Here is a 24480-nt window from a genome sequence, read left to right on the forward strand (position 1 = left end):
CTTAAACGGAGAGAGGGCTTCACAGGAGTTTATCTCAGTATTTCTTCGTAACACACACACAATACATATGTAAATAGTAGGTACTCTTCTGCGTATATCAAATGCTACATTTAAAAAAAAGAAAAAATGTAAAGAAAAAAACAATCCATTCCCTTTCTCCCTGGTGCACGGCTCCTGGCAAGAGGGAGCTGCCCCTGTCAGTGTTCAAGGTGCGGTCAAGGCCAGAAGCCCTGTGCCAGCAGGTGCCTCCCACTAGACTACGGTTCCTTGAGGGCAGCGAGGGAGTCTGGTCTACCTCTGGACTCCGGCATGCAGTGCCCAATCTACACATACGTGCCCGCTGGATGAAGGAGCATGTCCAGGTTTCTCGGCGGGCTCTTTTCAGGAGTTAGCAGCTGTGGCTTTCAGAGGGCCACCCCTTCTATCCTCATCACACGCATCTGGTCACAAGCTCGAGGCCACCTTCCCTCTCCAGTCCTCGGGGCCCATGAAAATAGGCCCAAAGGCAGCTTCCGTCCCCAGTCTCTGCCGAGTTTGCTGCTTCCTGTCACTCACCTCCAGTTGCTAAGCCAGTCCCACCGGGGCCAGCCAGGTGCTGACCTTTCTATCCCGCCAGGGCTGATCCCTTTGTGCCACTGCCTCCCCTGATGCCTGCCACTGCCGGAGCATCAGAGGGACCCTGCTCTGACCCTTCACACTGTCCGTCCGGCCCTCCGCCCTCTGTGTGTATCACCCGTGGTCCTGGCTCACACTCAGAGCAGTCCCCCTGTGTGCTCAGTGAGCCCTCACGGCCCGGTGGCTGGGGGATGCTGGACAAGGGTGGCCCCTGTGCTGCTGTAACTTGGAGCAGCAGTCAGAGCTGGGGGATGGAGGGCGGAGAGCGAGCCAGTCTCTGTGCGGTCTGTTTGACTTTTCTGCCACCCCTGCCTCTGCTACCACCCCCATCCGGCAGTGCCCATCCGGCAGTGCCCATCCGGTGGTGCCCATCTGGCACGTCACATGGGGTCAACGCTTCTAACACTAATCTGCTCACGGCCAAGGACCCCAACCCCTACCGCCTTTCCCACTTCTCACCCCAGCCTTTCTCTGCTGTGTATCCCCACCCAGCGTGGAGAGGTCCCAGTCACCCGGGATGCAGAGGCTACCTCGCAGAGGGGCCCCAGCAAGCACTCTGAGACCCAGGCAGGAGCCAGATGAAGTCTTTGGCATAAAATTGTGCCCATCAAGGTTCCATAGACCCTGGGCAAGGACTGGGATGGCAGGGCCAAAAGAGTGTGGCCATTCTCCCAGTGGTCCTTGTAGATATGAAAGGTGAACACACACCTGGCAATGGTGTCCCATGGGTGTAGCCTCTGCCAACACTGGCAGGTTCTCCTTCTAGTCTTGGTGTCTTGAAATTCCTCCCACTGGTCATCACCTTATCTGTCCTTCACCTCCTTGCCTGGGACTTCTCTTCATGCCAACAGAGCTAAGCAACCCTTGTCTTAGTGAAACCTCACTTGAATCATGACCCTGTCCCTGGTGATACCTTCAGTGTCCTCTGTCACCTCCTTAATTTAGCCATTCACTCATCTACAAACACACAATGAGCCCTCAGCCAGTCCTAAGACTCTTACAGGCTGTGCTGGGAACTGGGAGAAACAAAGATTTCAAAAATAAGGCCCACAGTCCTTGGCCTGTTCCTCGAATTCCCTCCCCCCAGGGGCCTCTCTACATTTCTGGCTGGATCCTGCCTCTCCCCTACATACACCATCGAATGTGAGGATATTGGTGCCTGCCACTGCCATGTGTCTCCTTCTGTTATTCCTCATCTGTGGCTACTGAAATGCTTCAAGGCCCCATTCAGGTGACACCTCCTCCAGGAAGCCTTCCTGGTTAACCCCACCAGAAGCTGGCGTCTGAATGGAGAAAGCACAAGGCCTGGTCACTGAGTCCACCTCCTTCTCCTGCAGTCACATTCTGAGGGTGGGTCTGAACTGTCCAAAAGGTGTTACATTCCACAAGGGCAGAGGCTCTGCTTTCTCATTCTTTCTAGCTTCCATGGCATTAAGCACAACCCTGGACACCTGGGAAAAAGCTGTGACCTGAGAAAGGACTTCACTTTTACCTTTCTGAAGGGTCCACTGATGCAACTGGTCTCCGAATGGACTAGAGATATGAATCTAGCCAGCTGCCTCCCTTTGCTCCAGTGACCCAACAGCCACAGAAAATGCAGGTATATTTTCAAGAAAGACAGGCTACACCAGAACAAACCAGTCCATCCATGGACAAAGCAAGTTTTCAGCTCTTTATAACCATGAATCTGTCCTGTAGTGTCTGAAATGCGGGTGCTTCTAAAGTAGAGAGACTGTCTCAGAGGCGGGGCTGACCAGAACCCACAGCCGCGGTCGGTAGATGAAAGGTAGTGGAAGGAAAGAATGAATGGTGAGCTAATGGACTAGGGAAGCCCCTCCCAATCTCGGATGGCTCAGGAGAGGGTCACTGAACCTTTCTGTTTCTCAGCTTCTGCCATATGGAGAGGCAGCCTGCCACGGAGGTTAACAGCACAGGTGTTAGAGGGAGATTTATGGGTTCGAATCCCAGCTCTGTCAGTCTCCTGCTGCATTGAGTATGCAAGTTACTCAACCCCTCTGGCTTCATAGTCTCATCTATAGACCAGAAATAATCAACGGTCCCTGGCTGGACGGTTGCGCAGGCTAACAAGCTGACACTAGTGAGGCACTTAAAACAATGCCGGGGCCGTGCCCTGCCCTGAGTCCGAGGCCTCTCTTCTTGTACAACAAGATGCCTCACTTCATACAAGACACTGGTCTGTGGAGGGAGCCTCTGTGATGTCTGCTGAGCTATGAGAGTACAATACATCTCTGGTAGAATGTCACTAACTGCTCTCCAGAAAGGTGCTACCGCATTACGTGCCTTCCAGAAGACACGGGTGGGGACATCCTCCTCGTTGCACCTTTGCTTGCCAGGCTAGTTTTTTTTTAGCCAAGTTTTGTGAAATCGATAAGTTTAAAAATAAGGGGGTATCTTGGAGCTATAACTTGAATTTTTCACTAGTAATGAAGCTCAACCTTGCCTCCTGTGTGAATTGGCCATCGGCCATGCATGGCCCCACACCTGGGGACTGCCGGGTCCCTTCCCCTTTTATAAAAGGTGTGGAGAAGTGGGCCTTTCCCTGAAGGGTCAGGGACACTCTCTTTAAAGGGTTAATATATCACCTTTTTGCCTTATGTGTTACAAATACAAACAGATGTGTTTAAACTTTTTTAATAGTAAAAAGTCTGTTGAAAAATATGAATAATTAATGTGAATAATAACATTCACATTACGTTCTCCCAGAGATGTATTGTACTCTCATAGCTCAGCAGACGTCACAGAGGCTCCCTCCACAGACCAGTCATTCATTTTCTAGCATTTTATCCTAGGAAAAGAAACCATATTTTTGGAGCTGGGATGTTCACTGTAGTGCTACGTATGTCAGAGAAAATTGTAAGTCACCCAAGTATATAACTAGTGTGATACATTAATGTGAGCATATAGTACAAAGCCATTAAAAGGAGACTTTCTATGCACAATTAGGAAATGCTCACAGCTAAAATGCTAAGTGGTAAAAGGAGCATAATGCCCAGCGTAATCCCAATTTAGATAAAGTAAAAAATATATATATTCATATGCTTTTTAAAAAAGTTGCAAGAAGATACACCAAATATTAGCAGTATCCATAGGAGTTATTGATGATTGGTAGAATTAGTGATGTCTTCATCTTCTTTGTACTTCTCTGATTTTTTCCAATTTTTTTTATAATAAATGTATTACTTTATAACTAAAAAAAGAGATTTACTTCTATCAAGTGAGTCTCTCGGAATCCAGCGCCCACCAGATGCCGCGCTTGGAGACTTGTCAAAACACAGGGGCCCCGCCCCCAGAGTCCCTGATTCCGTAGGTCTGAAGTGGGGCCTGAGGTTCTGCACTTCGGACAAGTTCCCAGGCGCCGCTGCCGGCGGCCTTCGAGAGCCACGCACCCCTTTGGGAACCCGGCTCTAGACTAAAGGGTCTTCTCCTCCCATCGCTTTGTTTCCCTTTGGTTCAGGAGGCGAGGAGCACGGTGTCTGGTCTCCCTCATCTCTGAAGACTGATGCATTGTTTCTAGCAGGTGAGAGAGGAGCCAGAACCTCAGGCAAACGCCCGCGGCCCCACGCACTGGGAAGACCTGCGTTCCGAGCATTCCTTCTCTCAGATGGCTGGCACCTCCCTTTCCTTCTCCTCTTCCAACCGAATGAACTTTGGAGAATGGGGTCATCTCTCATCAGTATTTAGCTCCTGTATTTTGAATTAACTCCTGCTGGGACAGGTGGGTTATCCCAGCCCAACCATGAGCTCCCGGGGGCCCCGGGCACCTTGCATAGGGCCCATCACAGGCGTGCAGCAAATGTGCGTTGGTTTGACTAGGGTGTCCCTGCGCTCCAGGGGCTGTTAGAGGCGGGGAGGACGTGGTGGAGAGGACTGGCCAGGCCCTCCCCTCATGAAGCTCTCACTCTAGTGGGAAGACATACAATGTCACAGAACCAGAAACCATGGTTTCATTGACCAGGAAGGAGCACTCGAAAGAAAGCAAAGCAGAAGAATGGATCGAACATGGCTGGGGGCTACTCTTTAGCTGGGGGCTCAGAGAGGGCCTTCCGAGTCTGTGGTGTGATTGTCCTGAACAAAGTCAACGGGAGAGCAGCGCAGATCTCGCCTGCTGTGTCACGTTGGCTGCTGTGGCATGCGCATGGCACACGGGGGATTCTGATCTAGTTGATCTGGGATGGGGCCTGAGATGCTGCATTTTCACTGAGCTCCCAGGCGGGGGTCTGAGAAGGCTCAGGGACCACCCTCTGTGCAAGGCCCCAGGCCACAGGAAGTAGTGTAGAACTCAACCTAATATCAATAGGGGACCGCTGAGAGTTTAAGCCTGGAGAGTGGCAGGTCCTATTTGTGTTTTTAAAAGATGATTCTGTGGGAGAGAACGTGTGGGAAGCTCAAGAGCAGAGGCAGAGAGATAGGGGTTGGGCAGTCAGGTCCAGGATATATGTTGGAACAAGGGCCGGCAGGACAAGCTGAGGGACTGGACACCCAGTTGCGGGGTGGGGGGAGGAAGGAGAGTGGGAAGCAAAGATTTAAGCTTCCCCCCACCAGATCGGTCTGCATAACCCCAAACGAAGGGCAGGACGGTCCTGACGGTCCTGACCGCCACCCCTGCATCAGCCATCAGGGACTCACTTGGTGACTGAGATAATGTGTCTCTTGGGCAGCGGGCACACGCAGTCTGAGTCCCAGGCCCTCCCCAACTCGCCGGCAGGGGAGGCTGGGAAGGTATTCTGTGAGTTTTCACACCTCAAGTCTCCTGCAGCACCAGCTCAGAAAGGAAGGCACCTGGCCACAGGTGGCAGATGGTCCGGGAGAGCAAGTGGGCGCCTCAGGGGTCTGCCAGGACCCTAGGGCTGGCCCGGCCCTCTCACAGTTGTCCCCTGGTCCCGGGGCTCTTCTCCGGGAAGGCAGTTGCTTCCCAGGCCCGCCCTGTACGTCCTGCAGAGCCACGCCCAGGAGTCTGCTTCTCTCTGTCTCGTGTTCCAGCAGGAGGGCGCTCTCCGGGGGTGCGGAGATGCAGCGGGACCAGCCCGGAAGACGGGTCAGTCAGACAGAGAAAGGAGCTGATGGCGGCAGAATCATCACAGACGGCCCCAGGCCCCTGTGCGTGTGCATCCCCACCATCAGCCCTGCACCCCCTCCCGCGGTCACCAGAGCTTCCCCTTCTCAGCACACGCCCGCTGCTCTTGCTGTGTCTCCTGAACCTTCTATGACCTTCCTCGATGGCTCTGTCCTTCCTCTGTTTTTCCTTTTTAAGATCGGCTTAATGGTCACTTAATATATCACACATAATATATACATATTTTATCACAATATTAAAGGGCAATTGGAAAAATGCACACGAGAATGCCCTGCCCTCCAAGTTCGCACCCCAATACACCTGTTTCTGTTATTCCACGCATTGCCATTTACGCAAGTTGGATTCTGGGCTTAGCTGTGTGTGGAACTGACGGACAGTAATTCTCACGGAAGCTCGGGACTGAATGAAAGGGCTTGGCTTGCAGGGCTGGGGACAGGCAGGAGAGATGGCGTGAGCCCCCACCTGGAGAATTAGGGTCTGCGAAAGTAGGGCTCACAGGAGAGGCTGAGTCATGTGAGGCCCTGGTGCCAAAGGGGTGCAGAGAGAGGGAGAGGGTTGTGCTGGGCACACGGTGGCTCTGGTGTCCTGAGGTCTCAGGTGACCTGGGGAGGCGGTGTTCTCACCAGGCAGTGGCAGAAGCTGGACAATTAAAGCCCGAGCGGACCTGTGTCTTGGGCCTGGGGAGACACTGAAGTCCCTGGGGACTTAGAGCAGTTGCAGGAGGCCTGCTGCATGTGCGGGGGGCAGGTGACAGCGTCCCGCGGCCAAGGGAGCTGGCTCGAACACTGGGATCTACGCGGACTGTCGGTGGTGCCAGCACAGCCCAGCGGAAGGAAGCACAGTGTGCGGGCAGTGCCCTTCTTGTTCTGTTTCTTCTTTCATGGGTGCGTCACACAATTCCCATGTTGCTGCCGTGCAGTGTCTGCATTCATCCTTCCCGGGTGCAGCACGACAATGGATGCTACCATTGACCTATTTTTGGCTACACTGATTGTTACTAATTTTTTTTCTCTCTTGTGAAGATGTAGTGGTTGTTTTACAGGCACGATGCTTCTGGAGCAGGATGTGGAGGGGGCGCCAGGTGGCACAGCCAATTCCACTGAGAGGGTGCAGAGCCGCCGATGCGGGTGGGGGCTGGGAGCGCGGGGCTCAGGCTGACTTCCTATGCTACAACGCACTCGGGTAGAGTGTCTGACAGGGGCAGCACAGTGCAAGGGCGGCTCTGGCTGGGGCATCCCTAGTGAGAACAGAGAACCACCTATTGCAGGCTGTGGGGACCAGAGGTCTGACGCACACGAGCAAGACTTCCTTGGGTGGTGGCGGTGCGGCGGCTCCAGGGTGGGGGCCCCACAGCCCAGGGAAGCTGTGCGCGCAGACCACCCCACGAAGAAGGAAAACTGCCCACACCTGTGCCCTTTGGCACTGTGCCAGCCTCACTGACGGTGCTCAGTAAATGAATGAAGGAAGGAACGAATGGATGAGATGGGAACAGCTTATGTAACTCCCACAGTCTCGTTGCCACTCCCAAAAACGTTGGAATTTTTCCCTCCTGGGCCCTGACTCTCTGAGAAGGAAGGGGTGTGGCTGCACAGCTAGGGGAGCCTGGCCCGGGGGCTCTGTCTGGAGGGGCTGACGCCCGGGCTGTAACATCTCCCTCCTGGCAGCTGTGGCCTGGGTCCCCAGGCACGGAGACCTGCAGCAAGCCGCTGCCGGTGGCTGTACCTCGAGAAGGATCACTGGCTGCTTCATGATCGCCTACTATGTGCTCAGCTCCACACCAGGGGCTGAGGGGGACAGAGGGAGCAGAATAGGATGGACTTCCTGTCACAGGGCGTTCCCACACTAATGAGCAAGATGAGCCATAGGCAGGCTGCAGAGGGCACAGCATGACTAGGACAGGTCACCACTCCCCAAAGGCCCGGATGCCAATTAAAGGCACCCAGTTTGCCGGAAGAGTTGGGGAGACAGTCCCCAGCCTGTGATCCGCAGGTTGTGGGGTTAATGTGACAACTGAGATGCTGCCTCACAGACAGCTTTGCCTTAATTGGCATTCCTTCCTGGCCGGCTGAGCCCTGCAGGGAAGGGGCCGGCTCTGTGTCCCCAGGCTACAACACCTCCTGCCCGTCAGGGACCCCGGGGCTGAGCGCCACACAGGAAATACGAGAAACTACTCTTCATATCCATAAACAAGACTGGAATATAAATGTTTGTGTTTCACAAATTAATAAAATCTTATATGGTAATTCCCGGGCAAACTATTTCAGGGATGCATCTTGCAGCATTTACGTCTTCAGCCACCATTCTTCCGGTGCTCAGAGTCTGAACTATAGAGTTAACCCTTAACGTCACTGCAGGGATTACACTTGGTGTCCTGGTCCCTGAGTCTCCCAGGCTAGGTGCTCTGGGCAGTGACTAGGAGGCAGTCTAGTGTGAGGCTGTTAGTTAGGAGTGCCCCGAGGATCCAGCTTCTGCAGGAGGGAGGGGAGGGAGGGGAAAGTGCAGAGGAGAAGCTGACGGGGCAGCCCAGCCAGCCTCAGCCAGCCCCACGGGGACCTCTGGAGCTGACGTGGCCCCCTCAGGTTTGCCCCACGCCTTTATAGAGGCCCCCCGCCCCGCACCATGCCTCAGGCAGTCCTTGAATGTGGGTGTCCCTGGAAAGGCATGACTTCGGGCCAGGTAACTCTGCAGCCCAGGCAATCCTTAAAGGGCTGGCTGCTGACCACCATCCCAGCAACCCAGCAGCAAGGCCACTGCTGCTGGGAGTGAGGGACCAATAAGAATAGCAGTGACCGGTACAGGGACAAACTGGAGGACATCGAGAGCCAGTGGTGCATTCTAAGAACGTGTGACACAGAGAACTCGTTCCCCAGCGTGCTGTGGGCAAGCGATCGCAGACAGGCTGTGCCAAGAGCAGAGCCGCTGGGCTGTGCCAGCGCAGGGCCAGCTCGGGGCCGCCACGAGAGCACTGGGGCGCGGCGAGTGTGCTTCCCGGAGCTCTGCAGACGTGGCCAGGGCCGCTCTCTGGCGATACATCATCGTTATAACCATTTGATCTCCTGAAAGGATGCCGTTTAAAAGTTTACATACCGATGTTTTCTACTTCCTTTATTACCTCTCGTGCTGATGTCCCCTCTCCCCCTATCATTACCTGCTCTGTTTTGGTACCTGGTAATAATTACTGTGAATGTGACCATTCTTCACCATCACTGATACATGGACATAATCTGAGAGCTGGCCAGGATTTTGCCATAGACAGGTCTAAGGAGTTTCTTGTTCAATACGCCAAAATAGCTATCTCTAATCGACCCCCTGACACCCTGGGTCTTTAAAACAGCCCTGGTGTCTGTCCCCCTCTGCCCCCATCAAAGCAGGGCTCAGACCCCAGCCCTGCCCCACGTGACCATGGCGGCTCTTGATCCAGTCACCTGAAGCCGTGTTTGGATTTGTGCCTCCACCGCTTCCCACAAGGTGCTGCTCAGCCTATTCCCCAGATTCAGACAGTTCCAGTCCCCAGGGGAGGTCCCGGACGAACAGGTGCCCCCATCTAGCTTCATGTGACCTGGGGTCACCTCCCTGGAATAGGCCACTGTGGTGCATCAAGGTTTGTCCTGTCCAGATGCGGAAGGCCAGCGCTTACGGACTGGGCACCGAGGGGCTCTCTCGTCCAGCCTCACAACAGCCCTGTGAAGCTTCATCCCCGTTTTACAGAGGAGGACGCTGCAGCAGAGGGAGGTTGGGTGCCTGACCCACGGCCACACAGCCCTGGAGGGACTCGCATCTGGCCCTGACCGCAGCGCCTCTGTGCTAAGAGACTGGGCCATCTGCCTGCTCTTCAGCCCCAGATCAGAGCAGCTCCGTGGGGCCTCCCGGGCCCCTGGCCCTCGTCCCCTGCTCTGACTCGAACAGCACCGTCTTTCCAGACACTTAGCTGAGCGTAACACTTGAGTGTACAGAATCTTGCTTCATGTTCAAGTTCTGGTCTTTACCGGGTAAACAAATGACGGCCTTTGGACTGCAGGGCAAGAGAGCTGTGGCCAGAAAGGACCTGTCACACAGGAGAGCTTGCTGATGGGGCATCACCTGCCGTGGCTCTGCAGGCTGTGGGGACAGCCCCGTGGGCCAGTGTTTCTCATCCCAGGACCCCACCCAGTCTCTCCTGGCTCCCTCAGATAAGGCTCACTTGGCCTGGCCTTTCATCCCAGCGTGGGCCCGGGGTTGGCTGACGCTCAGCCCCTCTCCTCTGCCTGGGTCTGCTAAGAGGTCACCTCCGTGTTATTGGAAAGGCTTCCAAGAGCTGGAGGCCAGGTTCACTCAGAGGGTGCACCACGGGAGCGGGAGGAGGTGGGAGGGATGGTAGAGGGACGTGTCCCTTAGCAGGGTGCCCTGACAAGGGAAGGCAGGAAGGGGGCCAGTGGAGCTGAGCACCCCACAGTGGGGTGTGCCTGAGGGCCGGCCAGGGGCCGCCCACCCAGCTGAGGGGCCCATGTCCATTTCTGCATTAAAAATGCAAGTTAAAATTCCACTAGTTTTTCCATCTCAGATATCAACCTGTGGTATTACTTAGTCCAGCTTGCCCTTTCAAAGCCCCTGGTTCCCCTGCAGGGCCCCCCAGCTGACAGTCCCCCCCGGCTCCCCGTTCTGCTCATTCACCTCCTCTCAATGCTGCGCCCAGGCCTCACAAGCAGGTGCTGCTGTGCTTGATCCTTCTAGGAGGTCCTCATTCCCACCCAAACCACCCAGAGTACTTTGCTTTCTCTGCACGCCCAAATCCCCCCCATTAGAAACGTGTGCCCTATATTCCCTCTTCCAAAGGCCCCCCCACGAACGGGGCGACACAGCAGCCATTGCCTTACACACCTTAATGTGAATTAGTGTAAAGAATCGGCTTTCTCCTAATAATGAGGCCGGGTCATCAGAAAGTGGGGATGAAGCAAGACTGTTGGAGGGACCCTAAGGACTCGGGGTGGGTGGAGATTTTGGAAAGTGGAAGGGATCCTGGATGGGTGGGGCGGGGGGAGATCGGGGCAGTGAAAGAACAGCATGAAAATACCAGGGAAAAGGTGTTTTACTGTAAATGTCTGTTTCGCTGCCTGCACAAAAGGGAGCGATGAAAAACTAGAGGTGGAAGACGCACTCAGGATGGCGCATCACTTTCCAGTGTCCCTGTCACTCGTCAGAGCCCCACAGCTTAGACTGCGAGCATTCTTAGAATGGAGGGTTCGCCGAACGGACACTCACATGTGCGCGAAAACTCCAAAGGAAAACACTGCAATGCCCAGAAACCCACCCCAAGTCCCTTCCCTTCAAAGCTGCCAACCAAGGAGGCCTCGCAGATCAGTGGGAGGCGGCGGAACAAGCCTGCAATTCCTTTTATTGCAACTTCTACCCTTCTAGAATTTCTCCTCCTCAGCAGGCCCAGGCCACAGAGACATTAATCCCTATTCAAATGCATCTTCAAGATTCTTCCTTGAAAAAAAAAATCCCTCAGAACACCCCAAAGCAGCGGCTCTAATGTCATCGTGTGTGCGTTCACCAGGAAGGGAGGGGAGCTCACCAGGCATCACCTGGCCTCTTGTTGGAAGGCAGAAACGTGACCCTTCCTTCCCTCCTCCGCCCTGCTCCCCCTCCCTCCAGCAGCTTTAATAAACAGTGATTATTTCAGTCCTTAGAGCACAGCTGTCCTGTGAATTGTCCAGTCAGGGTTATGGGGTAGGCGCCAAGGGCTGGAGCTTGAAGCTCAGATCTCTGAACTGGCCCTCCCTCCCTACCCCGCCTGTCCCTCTCCCTAGCAGGTGGGAGTTGAGGAGGAGAGCACAGCTCTGGCTGAGGCCAGACGACAGGCGACAGAGGCATTTTTTGAGCAGCCTGCTGAGGGCAGAACCCCAGCGGGGGAAGGTGGGGGAGCAAAGCTTGCAGACAGGGGTGGAGGTGGGTTGGCGCTTCCTACCTGCCATGAATTCAGGCCTCTCCAAAACCCTCCATTCAAATCAAGGCGGTTTGAAATCGGCACCTCTAGGTGTTAGCCTCAGGCTCTCTCTGGTTAAGATGTGCTAGCACATTATTTGAGGACAGACATGGAGTGTTAGTCAATTTGTCATTTATAGGAGGTGTTCAGGAAATGCTGGTTAAATGGATGAATGAAAGAATGAATGAGTGACGAAAGAAAGAGAGAGAGAGAGAGAGAAGGAAGGGAGGGAGAGCGGGAGGGACTCTGGGTTACCATTAGGAATAGCAGAAGAAGTGGGGGAAGAGTGCTGAGAGCTTCAAGGGGACTGGGAACAGAAAGGGGTATCACATCACAGTCGAGTACCTGGCCAGCCAGGGCAGCACAGGCCCTGTCCTCAAAACAGCAAGACTCCAGCCCTGGCTGGTGTGGCTCAGTGGATTGCATGCAGGCCTACAAACCCAAAGGTCGCTGGTTCAATTCCCAGTAGGGCACATGCCTGGGTTGCAGGCCAGGTCCTCAGCTGGGGGTGTGTGAGAGGCAACTGTTCGAGGTATCTCTCACACACCGATGTTTCTCTCCCTCTCTTTCTCCCTCCCTTCCCCTCTCCCTAAAAATAATTTTTTTTTAAGAAAAAGGCAAGACTCCATTACTAAGGAACTGCCATGTGCATGACTCCTGCTACATCTTCCTCCAAGAAGTTGGGACCATGGTCCTTGGAAACTGTGACCCTCAGAATTGCCACAGATGAACTTCAGACACCATCTACTCAAGGGCTTGCCGATGTTTTTCAGAGGCAAGAGCACCTTGTACAAACAAAACTTTGTAAGACACAGACCCACACAGACCACTTCTGCTTGAAGCAGCTCAGCGAGTCCCTTTGGAGAACACCAGCCTGACCCAATTGCTTGTTTTGAGTACAGAAACTGAGGCCCGGGGAGTCAGCCTGTGTTCTCAGACTTCATCACAACCTCCTTCTTCTGGCACCCAGTCTCCTCCTCGCCTGAGATTCTACTTTCCAGGACTTCTTGGGTGGGGCCCAGGCGCCTGTTATCTTTTTAAAGGGTTTCGGAGGTAGTTGCGACCTCTAGTCAGGTTTGGGAATTGCTGGATGAAGTACTAGTTTGAAAGTGCAGAGTAGATTAGTAGCAGAGCCTGATGTCAGCTGTTCTTGGGGGTCACACAGGCCAAATGCTATGACAATGACTTCCAAGAAGCTGCTGGAATTGATTTCTGGTACTGAGGTTTGGTTGTATCGGACATGATGCCACAGAACGTCCGCTAACCAGGACTTCGGCATGTTCTGGTGAAAGGGCAATTCTTTGTGATCTTTCATAGTCTTTCAAGCTAAATGAGCCTCCCTATCCCCTTGGCCCAACCGTATCTTTGTTAAGAGGCTGCCCCGGTCAGTCCCATAGACAGAACAATGGGATAAAACTCTTTCACCACGAGGCTGAAATACCAGTGTAACATGGAACACTCAACTGCACCGAGCAATTCTGGACGTATCAGTAGATCCTGCCAGCAGCCCAAGGGCCCAGCAAGAAAGGGACAAGGTGGCCTTGCATTGACCAGCAACTACCTGGCCTGAGAAGTCAGGGCTCTCCAACAGCTTTCTCTGTGGTCCCAAAGGGGCGAACTTCAGAGAACACAAAGGTTAGAATCTTATTCAAGTCTCCACTCAAAGCCCCAGACACCGAACGGCATGTCTAAGAATGCACAGTCATTTTCCTTTCGGTCAATTGCTTCCCTTCCCAGGGCCTGGCTTCCCATCAGCAGCCACATGTGGACAGAGTGGGGCCGGGGGGGCGGCCCCCACTGCCGGACCTCCTCAGGAAAATGGCAGGAGAGCAGCGACGCTCTCATACTCGGGGGCCCTGCCCTCTCCCACAGACACTTGAAGGGAAAACCCAGTGAGGGCCCTGGGACTTGCACGGGAGCCCCAGGCTGTCACCAAAGGCCTGGCAAGCAAGAGTGACTAAGCTGATTCCACTCTATTTCCTGGTGCTGCTCCCCTGAGCGTACCTTTGAAAATAGGATGGCTGAAATAAAGAGGTGAAGACTCTCAACAGGTGCTGGCGAAGATGTTGAGAAACCAGAGTCCTCATACACTGCTGCTGGGAACGTAAAATGGTGCAGCCACTGCGGAAACCAGTGTGGCAGCCTCCCAGGCAGTAGGACACAGAGTTACCACACGACCCAGCAGTGCCGCTCCTAGGTATCTATCCAAGAGACAGGCTAACCTACGTCCACACAAGTACTTTCAAGCGAATCTTCATAGCGGTATGTTTCACAAAAGCCAAACACGGAAACAAGCCAAACGTCTATCAAGTGATAAATACAACATGGTATAGCCACACAGGAACGTTACTCAGATATGAAAAAACGAAGCACCGATATATGTGCTACCAAGCAGATGAAACTTGACAGCACTATGCCAAGTGAAAGAAGCCAGTGATAAAAGGCCACACATTATGTGATCCCGTTGAGAAGAAATGTCCAGAGCAGGCAAATCTATACAGAGACAGAAAGTAGATTATTGATGACCAAGGGCTGGGGATTTGGGGTGAAATCAGGAATGACTGCTTATGGGGTACGCGGTTCTTCCTGGTGTGTTACAAATATTCTAAAATTGATTGTGGTGATCGTTGCACAACTTTGTAAATATACTAAGAGCCACTGAATGGTACACTTTAAATGGGTGAATTATATGGGATGTCAATTACCTCTCAATAAAGCTGCTATTTTTTAAAAAACCTCAGGAAAGTTCCCGTTGTTTAGGTTCAGCAGAGGCCTCCTCTGGGAGACTCCCCTAGGGCTTCAGGCAGGTAGGGCTCAGCAGGAGCTAGCGTCACTGTCACCTCTCCAGTGACCTTTACCAGTCACCTCGCAAAGGCCAACAGGCCAACCTGTTATCTCCAGAAACAACTTAACAGACTTGGTGGCCAAAATCCACAGCCAAAAAGGCAAGAGTCCTGAGTGGGTGTGTGCGTGCATGTGCGTGTAGGCAAGGCACAATTTTCCAGCAGGTCAAGGTCATTTCTGTGTTATTGTTCAGGAGGGTCACACGTACATTTGCTTCTGGTTTGTATCGAATTTGAAAAAGCCGACATAGATCGCGTATTCTATTATCAGGCCTTTTTCCAGTTCGGAGTCTCAATGTTGCCCCGCTCAATGTGTTCAGAGATGGACTCGCTTATTGACTAACGTAGGACAACACGCCCCAGGTTCCTGACCGAGGAGGGGCAGGCTTTCCTCTTTCCGGGCTTTCCTCTTCTGCACCCCATGTAGCCCTGAGCCAGGCCACCGCTGGGGGGGGCCTCTTACCCCGAGGGGGAAGCTTCCTTCTCACTAGCTGGCCTCCTGCATGGCGGAGGGGTGCAGAGGGGACACAGAGAGAAGGGGGCCCACTCTGGCTGGTCCCCTTCCAAGCAAGGCCCAGATGGAGGGGGCCTACCAGATGGAATAAAAGAAAGTATGATAGAAGAGAACATGCATTCCTTTTCTTCTTAACAAAGCCTCAAGAGGTACAGAGGGAAAGTTAAATTATGCTGCGATTTTGCTCCACTGGAGATAAACTCTCCCTTCAAAGGACTCACCCACCTCTCTCCATCATGGTACCTCAGGGTCTATCGGTATTCACATTTATTAAGCAATGACATAAAGAATGCATTGTATAAAAGGCCCGTTTCATCACCCCATTCCCCAAGCTGTTTTTTTCTTGCTAAGTCATGAGAAGTCCAGCAAGTTAAAAATCAAAACAAAAACTAACAAGCACGCACGCACACACATGCACACTCACTCCAAGATGGAAAAAAATCCTTCGTGGAAGTTACTATGCGGCGGGCGGCTCCAGAAAGGAAAAACACAATCTCTGACTAATATGAAGGAGGCTCCAAATTGCTCTTGGCAACAATCTCTCAACCCCAGATTTCCCTCCCTCTATTCATCTCCGCAGTTCCCAGCCACAGGAAAATAAACTGAACAGCTCTCTCCCCGGCCTGACCTGCAGGGCTGCACGACAGAGCAGGGCCTGAGCACACAAATGAAGCTGCGCAACGATACACCTGTGCCACGGGGCAGCTGGGCGGCTGCTCACCGCTCTTGTCAGGCTGACGATCTCAATATTGGGAGAAAAGTGCCTCGATTCTGGCACCAGGACATCAACACGACATGCAGTATAATCTTGTGATCTCAAACCAGGATTTTGTTTTTCAAAGGAAGAAGGAAAACTGTCCTGTCCCACTCCCCTCGCCTCCCCCCTCCCGAAGGGGCTGGTGTCAGTTCTGAAGGAAGGCTCTGGAGCATAGCTCCAAGGCGAGGTTTCCCAGTGCACCTTCCTCACCGAGGTGATAGTTCATTTGAGAGGTAGTTCTCCTGTACCTATTACACGACTCAGGATGGAAGGAGAGCTAACAGGCGGAGTGTTCCGGAATATTTATGGCTGTTTCATCTCAAAGCTCCCTCCAACACCACTTTATTAGGATGGGTATGTCAGGCCAGCTAAAGTGGAGACGGACAGGAGCACTGGGAAACGGCATCGTAAACGGAGATGGAAGCCAGTGAGGAAGAGTCTTTCCAGCTGAGCCCTAAGACACGCGGGCAGGCCGGTGTGAGCTGCTCTGAGAACCTCGGATGCCAAGAGACCTGCGTTCTATGACCGGCTGTCCTGCCGAGTCTGGTGGACACGGACTCGCCTCCCCTGTGCCGAGATGAGGGGCGTGGAGCTGCGGCTCCCGGCCTGCACACGTGGCAAGTCATCGTGGCCCCCGAGGATCGGGGCTGATGCACCAGGAGGGCGACCCTCAGGAGGAGTCTCAGCCCAGCTGGCACTGCTCCAGAGAGGAGACTGTCCTCTGGGAGGCTGCATGGGTGCTCTTGTCACCCCCAGCTGGGGTGTGCCCAAACTAAAGGCCCATCTTGGAACCCACAATCCTAAACCAATAATCTGGATAGCAGGGGCTCAAGCAGCTCCAGGGGCACTGTGCGTACTTCTGTGTCCCCTGACTATAGCAGGGGGACAGCTCGTCACTCTAGCGGCCCACCCCCCTCTTCACCTAGGCCTCCTGCTGCTTCTCCTCCATGGAAATGCTTTTGTGACACCTTCCCGCATCCTGTCTCATTCATTCACTCAATCAGTACCCATTGAAGGATATACTATTGCTATCACTCTTCCCATTCACGGAGGTCAGTCTTCCTACTGATATATGCCCAGCATTTAGCATGATGCCTGGAACCACACATTAGACAATACAACCATTGTCGAATAAATGATTGCTTGATTGAATGGAAAGAAGATGAGGTTCAGAAAGGCTAATATTCTGTGTGCCACTTACATACTATTTTGTGTCATGCTATAATTATACCAGAGTGATTCTTGTCTCCCCAACTAGAGCGTAAGATTCTAACAATGTGCGGTGTAATGGGCAGCTTTGATTCCCAGCTCTGTCACTAACGAGCTGCGCAGCTTACTTAACTTATCCTTTGGGCCTCAGTGTCCTCATCTGCAAATTGGGTCTAATGATCCCTATCTCACAGGTTATGTGAGTTAGAAGAGATCATGGACGCCAAGCCCAGTGTCTGGCACAGGGTAGGTGGCCCCTGAACATCCCATCCCTCTCCTCCCCGCCTGTCTGCTCTCTGGTCTCTCTGCCGGCACGGACACAGCAGGCTACGCCTTGAGTTCTGCAACCCAAGCCCGTGGCCCCAGGGTCTGTGTGGCACTGGTGTCCTGTGGTTCTGTGCAAGGAGCTGTGAACTCACCTGGCCCCCTGGACCTCAGTCCCTCATCTATAAACTGGGGATGATGCAGACACTGGTGGCTGCCCTTGCGTGGTCCTTAGTGTGGCAGTTTGGGAGCACCTAGGAAACAGCACCGAACACCATACCCTGAGGGACGGAGCACAGGCTGGCTGACCCGTTTTTTGGGGGGTGGGGGGGGGGACAGTAGGTTTCTTTTCCCTTTTAGCCCCAGTTGGGCCTTAAGAGGAGAGGGTGGCACCCGGTTACTTTCCTTTCTAGAAGATCCAGACAAAGGAGGTTCCTGAACACTGTTAATCCCCCAGGACTTAACTGGGTGAAGGAGCGGAGCTGAAACTTGAACCTGGCAGGGCCTTCACCCTTTTTTTGCCCGCCCTCCTCTTCCACAAAATCTTCTTTTGAATCTGGAGAAAATTGCTTGATCGTTTCAACCACCTCTCTTAAATTCTCAAATGGTGGCATTTAGAGGGACTGGAAGGGGTAGGCCACCAGTGGGCCGGTGAACCTCCTGAAAGAGGCTGCCTCCTCTGCAGCGCCCAGCACCAAGGGTTAAAGGAAAGAGGGCAGCGGTCCCCTGCCCATCCGCCTGTAGCCGGGACCACAGAAGCCAGGGACTGAGGCAACGGAACTGGGACCACCCCGAAGCCCTCACTACAGCCGCCGGGTACAAGGGGGTTCGAGCTCTGTCCCGAGTCCTTCCCAGGCCAGCGCCGTGGCCGCTGAGCTCTGCTGCAGAGAACCAGGCGCTCCGGACCGCGGCTGGGGTATGATCCTCCTCGGAGCCCGGTGCCGGCCACCCCATCCCCACTTCTAGTCGCTGGCCGCCTCGGGAGCCCCAGACCCTAGCTAGCTTGGCTGGAGTGCCCGGAGGGAGGGAGTTGTTACTTCCCACTCACACCCAGTTTGAAACGAAGGGAAGCGTCCCCCACCCACCCAGCTCAGCCGGAGATCAAACCCGGACCGAGACGGGACTCCCCCGCTGGCTGGAGGAGAGAGATTCCTGCCACCCCCCCGCTTTAGTTTCTGCTCCTCTCCGGACTTCGACTTGTGCCAGCAGTTGCCACGGCTTCTGTCCTCCCTCCCCCTCCATCCACCAAGTTTTGCATCCGATACTAGGGAGGACCAAGCTTTTCGGGGGGCGGCGGGGATTTATATACTAAAAACATATATCCACCACCATCACCTTGGGAGAGCCTACCCCTCACACGTCCCCACCCTCAAAAGCCTGCCCGAGAGGGCCACGGGCAACGAGAAAGAGAAAAGAGTTTCTTCACGCAGAGTTCCAGATTCTTTTTCGCATTTCGCTAGGAAGTACGCGGCCGCGGCCGTACGCCCTCCCATCAGCTCTGGGGCTCCAGCCCCGGGTTCCCCCGTGCGCTCCGCTCCAGCTCTGGCTCGGGTTTGAAATTTCGTGCAGACGCCGCCCGGCGAGCGCCTGTGCTTGCCGCCACCCCGGGCCAAAGGGTCTCCGCTCGGGTGGTGAGGCTGCCCGCAGCGCCGGAGGTGGGGGCACAGCCGCTGGGCGCCCGCGCGAGCTCTCCCCGACGCCCGCCAAGGCTCCCTCCCCACCCCCTCCCCGCGGCCTGGCCGCCCGGTTGCCGGAGCCCGGCTCGCACCCCGCTCCCGGCCGAGGCCGAGGAAGACCCACCTGGCCGCCCCGGGGGCGCCGCGCTCGTGCCCGGGTCGCGTCCGGAGCGCCGCCAGGGTCCCGGGCTGGGAGTCCACGCGGCAGCGCTGCTCAGGGGAGCCTGCCGCAGCCGGCGGGAGGTTGTCATTGATTCGTGCTGGGCGAGTTAAGCCATTCCAGGAGTGGTTTTGAGAAAGCACTCCGACCCCTCCCTCCAACCAGAAGTATTTGGCAAGCAGCCCCTTTCGTCCACCTGTACTGCTGAGCGCGGGACAAGGACCAATTTCACCAGTGGCGCTTTACGCCTCACTTTATACTAGGCAAATTAAGCTCTTTCGTAATGGTAAAGCTGAAATGGAAGTAGTGGCGGTGGAGATCCTCCCCCGCGCCCCCACCGCCCCTGCCCAGACGCCCCTTTTCTCCAGGGTTCTCCGTTTATTTTCCTCTACTGCTTCACAAAATGCCTTGCCACTTAGCTCAAATCAGCGGCGGCTTTTTATTATTATTGTTTTATTCAATTCTGCGTGTCTTTTATTTTTAGAGGCAATTTTATTTCCATTTGCCTGAAACCTGCGCCCAATAAAATTACTAGAATTATGTTTTCTCCTTAAAGGGTCGTGAGTGTAACTTAACCAAATCAAGCACCGCGTGGAAAGCATCGGAGTGGTAAATAAGAAAGAGGGAGGCGCCTGAGGGACGCTCGGAACCGGGGGCCTGTCCCCTGTCCGGAAGGGGCTGCTCAGCCGGGCTTGGCCCAGGTGGGGTCCTGAGGCCGGGGTGGGGGCCGCTCTGACACTTCTCTCCCAACACACAACTCATACAGGCTGTCATTTGCTTTGTCTTGCTTCTGAGACTGACTCAGAAATGCCAACCGGAGATCCAACAGTTCACTTTTGGGGTGGGCCAACCGCCAATCACAGAGAGGTGTGGCCCAGCACCCTCTCCCAAGCAATTCCTTAACACCCTGACACCCTCTCTGAAAACTGCCAGAGAGGAGGCTCCAGCGGCTGTCAGATCTCCCCCCCTTGAACCTGACCTTCACCTGGGGGAAACCACCATTAATTCCTCTGTCCTTAACCTGGCTCTTCTCAGAAATGGGGGCGGAGCCCCCGGGAATTCTTCCCTGGAGACCCGCTGACCCTTGTGCCACGGAGAATCCACACAAACCGATTAAGAGGCCTGGCCCTCTGTGGCCTCTGCCACTCTTCCAGGGGCAGCCCATGGCCTTTAAAGCACCCCAAAGCCAACAGTAAACCCCAGAGGTCTATGGAGGACGAAGACTGGGTTCTGATGTGCAGAACCCCAGGACAGTGGTTCAGACTGAACTATCTCCTCCAACAGGTGCCCCCTGCCTGAAATCCCCGTGTCAGTGATTCATTCCTTCGTGGGCACGCCCTGCACGGAGCCTGCGCCCAGCAGGCAGAATTGCTTCAGCAGGGCGGGAAGGGTCTCCCTCTGATTTTAACGCTGTGCCTACCCATGGGCCCGGGGTGGGGCGTCTCCACAGGGGGCCAGAATGAGTTTGTCAGACTCTCTTCGAGGTGGTGGGAGGGACATGAATGGCATCGTGAGGGGACAGAGAGGCTTGGAGCCAGGGAGGGCGGGAAGGGGGTGCTACATCAGGGAATTCGGCACTGAAGGTCAGGAGGGGAGGCGCTTGAACAGGTGGACAGATTCCCAGATCGGATGGCTGCGTAACTTTTTATCCAAACCCACGTACTCCCACAACACCCAAGCCAAAGAATGAAAAGTCAAATCCCTTTGTTCACAAAGTCACTAATGAAGTAGCTAATCAAGTGTAACTCCACACTTCAATCCCAGACCATGTAGGCAAGCTGCCAACACATGACGTGGATGGAATCAGTGTCAATCCAGAAGCGTTTGTTGTGCACCGAGGGGGTCGCCTTCATGGCCTGTGTGGAGGGGGGTGGGGCAGGTACGGTGGGGTGCCGCCCTCGGAGCCTCCTGTCTTGTGGGGAGATAAAGCACAGGTGGCTGGTCAGTGTGGGGCAAGGCCCAGAAAGGGACAGGGCACTCACTCTGCAGAGCAGCCAAGGAGCCCGGAGCAGTCTCAGCAGGAGAGGGCTTAGGGGGTAGGCTATACAGGCCTGGGAGTTTGTGCTGCTGTGAGCTTAGGAGGGCACATAAGGTAGGGGGTGGGAAGCCCGGGGGAGGGGGCAGCGGCCTGGTTTAGAGCGTTCTCGCAGTGGACAAAGTGTCAGGCTGGGGTCTACAGGGCGGAACCAGTTTATGGATACATCCTCGGGCTGAACGGAGGGTGTGCAGAGCAAGGCCTGCTGAGGAGGGAGGGAGGATTGGAGTGCCCCTTTCCAACCCAGTTGGAGCTGGATGTGGGCGGAGGGGATGGTGGAGGAGGGAAGCTGCAGGAAGGGGTGGGGGAGAGTTGGAGTGCCCAGCCCCGCCTGCTCCCAGGCGGCCCCTCCTAGTGGGGCTCCAGCCCCTGGACCTGAAGGAGTGTCTGAGTAGGCCAGTGGGCGGTGCCAAGGCTGACGATATTGCAGCCAAGAGCCTGGGGAGAGCTGGCCACTGTCCAGCCCACTGGCTGGGTCCTGCTGTGGACAGTGAATGTCATTCCTCCCTCCCCCTTAATCACTGTGTGTGTGTGCCCTGTTGGGACACACCCTTCAGAACGGCTCTGGGCGAAAGGTGGAGAGCCCTGCCCCACCACCCCTCCGGCCTCACCTCCCTATTCTCGGCCCCTCAACCCCTGTGCCAGCTGCCTCCTGGGAACAGGACCATAAAGGAGTCATAAAGGAGAGGCTCTCAAAGCCACCCACAGAAAGGGCTCTGGGCAGGCCAGACTCTAGATCTGTTATTGTGCATTTCCTTTTGGGATGTGGTCCCTTCCTGGGCCCTCTTTGGCCTCCTCCCTCTTACTCAGCCTCCTCTCCCGCTCTCCTTCCCGCCCCGCCCCCCTTCCGGGGTCAGGTCAGTCAGAACACTGGGAAACAGGCCCGTTTGCAGGCGCCTGGCTTTTCACATCTGCCTCCAAGCCCGCATCTCACTCTTGTTCCAGGAAGGATGGGAGCTCCCACTGCAACCACCGGGCCTGGCTCAGAAGCCAAACAGAGGCACAGGGAGCAAACCTGCTACTGTGTTCACCTGAAGTCTCAGTGGCCCCTGGGTGTCAGCCGTGACGCAGGGGCACAGGCAGCGTCAGCGAGAGCATGCGCAGACGCCCACAGTGTCTGTGTGCACCCGTATCGAGAGGTGGGTGCGCAGATGGTCCACACGATCTAGAAACAGTAAATGACTGGTACCTGCTGGGGGTCCTCCCCTCACTTAATCCTTCCAACACCCCATGAGGGGGGTGATCTTATTTCCCCTTTTTACTGACGAGGAAACAGACTCAGAGAGGTCTTACCACTTGTTCAAGGTCACATGGCTTGATAAATCGTAGAAGTGGATGTGACATCTGGGTCTTTGGGATGCCGGTGCCCAAAGGCCACACTTGGGGTTCAGCTCTGGCTCTTTGTCTAGTTTCTACAATTGGTTCTCTATGAAGCAGTTTACTTTGCTGATGTGTGCCTCAGTTTCTCCACCTGCTAAAGAGGCCCGGTGATGACCCTTGCTGAGCTGAGAGGCTACTATTAGCCAGGAAGAGGCCGAGACGGAGGTTGGATGTCGGTAGAGCGCTCGAGCAAGTCCTCCCTAGAGACCGCACACAGGACTGGGCTTGAGCCTTTCTCAAGCCGGAAACGTGGCATCACCCTCGCTACCTCCCTCTCCTTCCCGCCCCACCCCCACCCCAGCCCATCCATTCATCTGGGAGACTTTCTGCAAAATAGATCTCCCATCCGCCCCTTTCCTGCCACCTCCTCCACCAGTGCCCTAGACCCAGCCGCCACCCCCTTTGCCCTTGACTTCGGTAGGGACCTCCTAACGGGGCCCCTGCTCCCATTCCTGTCCTGCGCCTCCAGCCCAGAGCCACAAGGCTGCCTAGGTCATCTCCTTAAAATGTGCATTTGGTTGTGTCACAGGGCATGCAGAGTGCCCCTGAATGGGTTGTCGTGGCCTACAAGGCACAGCCACATCCCTGCTTATCTCGGCACACTCACCCCTACCTCCCAGCCCCAACCGCCAGGCCCTGGCAAACCTTCGGAGTTCCTCTTCCCTTCTGTGGTGGGACTTCACAAGCTCGAACCCACCCACCGGACATGCTCGCCACCCCACCACCCACCAGGTCTCGCAGCAATGTTACCCCCTCAGAGAGGCCTTGCTTGACCACCACAGGTAAATTGGGGACCTTCCTCCCTATTATCTATTTCAGACCTTCACGCGATTTGCACACTTTTATTTAACTACACAAATATTATGTTGAATTATTGTTGACTGTCCCTCCCACTGGAAGGCAGGCTGCTAGTGGGTAGGGACCCAGTGTATCTTTTCCACTGTGTGCACCTGGTGTACAGCAGGCCCTGACATATACGTGCAGGACAGAGAGAACCCCCAATCTGGGAGGTAAGAAGAGTGGATCCATCCTGGCTCTCACACTGGTCGGCTGTGTGTCCTTGGGGAAGCCCCTTGCCCTCCCAGATCCCCTGCTTTAGCCTCCGTAAACGGGGACATGGATGAGATGCCCACGAGTCCTGCCAGGTCTGCTGCTGCTGCTCAGCAGGCAGGTTGGCCTTCATTCTCTGAGAAGGTGCAGGTGCCACTAAACAAACAGGAAGAGAATCCCGGCCATTATGCACTCGAGACGGCTTTGAGGAGGCTCCGCTTCTGTGGTCAGTCCTGCTGACTCTTTAGAAAAACCAGCTTGTGCGGACTGAGCGAAGGTCAGCCCCCCCCCACCCCCACCCTCGGCGCCTGCTGCCGCACCAGCATGGAAACTGGTCCGGAGGGAGCGGCTCCTGCCTCGGACAGGGCCAGCACAGGCCCGAGGCAGGGCCGATTCCCTTTGAGGATTTCCACCCCTAGCAGCCGGGCTCCCCCAGCACACCCGGTCCTTGCCCTCGGGGAGGTCAGCTTCTCTTCCTGTGGTGCCTTAGTGGCATTCTAACCCTGTCATCCCATTTGACCTGCATGACAGTCTGAGACAGGGCCAAGAAGGGGTTTGTGTTCCCACTTTGCAGATGAGAGAAGTGAGGGCCAGATCGAAAAGTGAGTGAGTGGCAGAATGGAGACCTTTGCAATTAAGGATGAAAAACTCCAGTGAGATCAATTCTTTCGAAAATTTATATAGACAGATATATAATTTTAAGAGAATATTAATATATAAAATGTATTGCAAAAATATGTCTATGGAATTTTTCCATCTTAGAGGAAATTTGGGAGACAGCGGGCGGTCACTCCTCAACTCCCCACATTAGGCAGGCTCACGGCTGTGGCATCACCGCAGTCTAGGGCGGCTGGTCTCAGTGTCTGTCTGTCTGTCCCTCTCTCTCTCTCTCTCTCACTGGAGCGAACAGTTCACAC

General features: G+C 54.8%; 1 protein-coding gene across 2 annotated transcripts in view; it reads right to left on the reverse strand.

The window, feature by feature from the left end:
- The window catches only part of ZBTB7C (zinc finger and BTB domain containing 7C), a 298520-nt gene that overhangs the window by 68394 nt on the left and 205646 nt on the right, over nt 1-24480 (reverse strand). The window contains exon 1 of one of the 2 annotated variants that reach the window (XM_045850249.1): nt 19063-19326. The exons of the other annotated variant lie outside the window; for it this stretch is intronic. The gene's annotated coding sequence lies outside the window, so the exon portion shown is untranslated. Of the gene's footprint in view, nt 1-19062; nt 19327-24480 lie in introns of those variants that run through there. 2 annotated transcript variants of the gene reach the window in all.

Source organism: Phyllostomus hastatus, unplaced genomic scaffold (genome assembly GCF_019186645.2).
Source record: "Phyllostomus hastatus isolate PE091 unplaced genomic scaffold, TTU_PhHast_1.1 phas_contig_80, whole genome shotgun sequence".
NCBI lineage: Eukaryota > Metazoa > Chordata > Mammalia > Chiroptera > Phyllostomidae > Phyllostomus > Phyllostomus hastatus.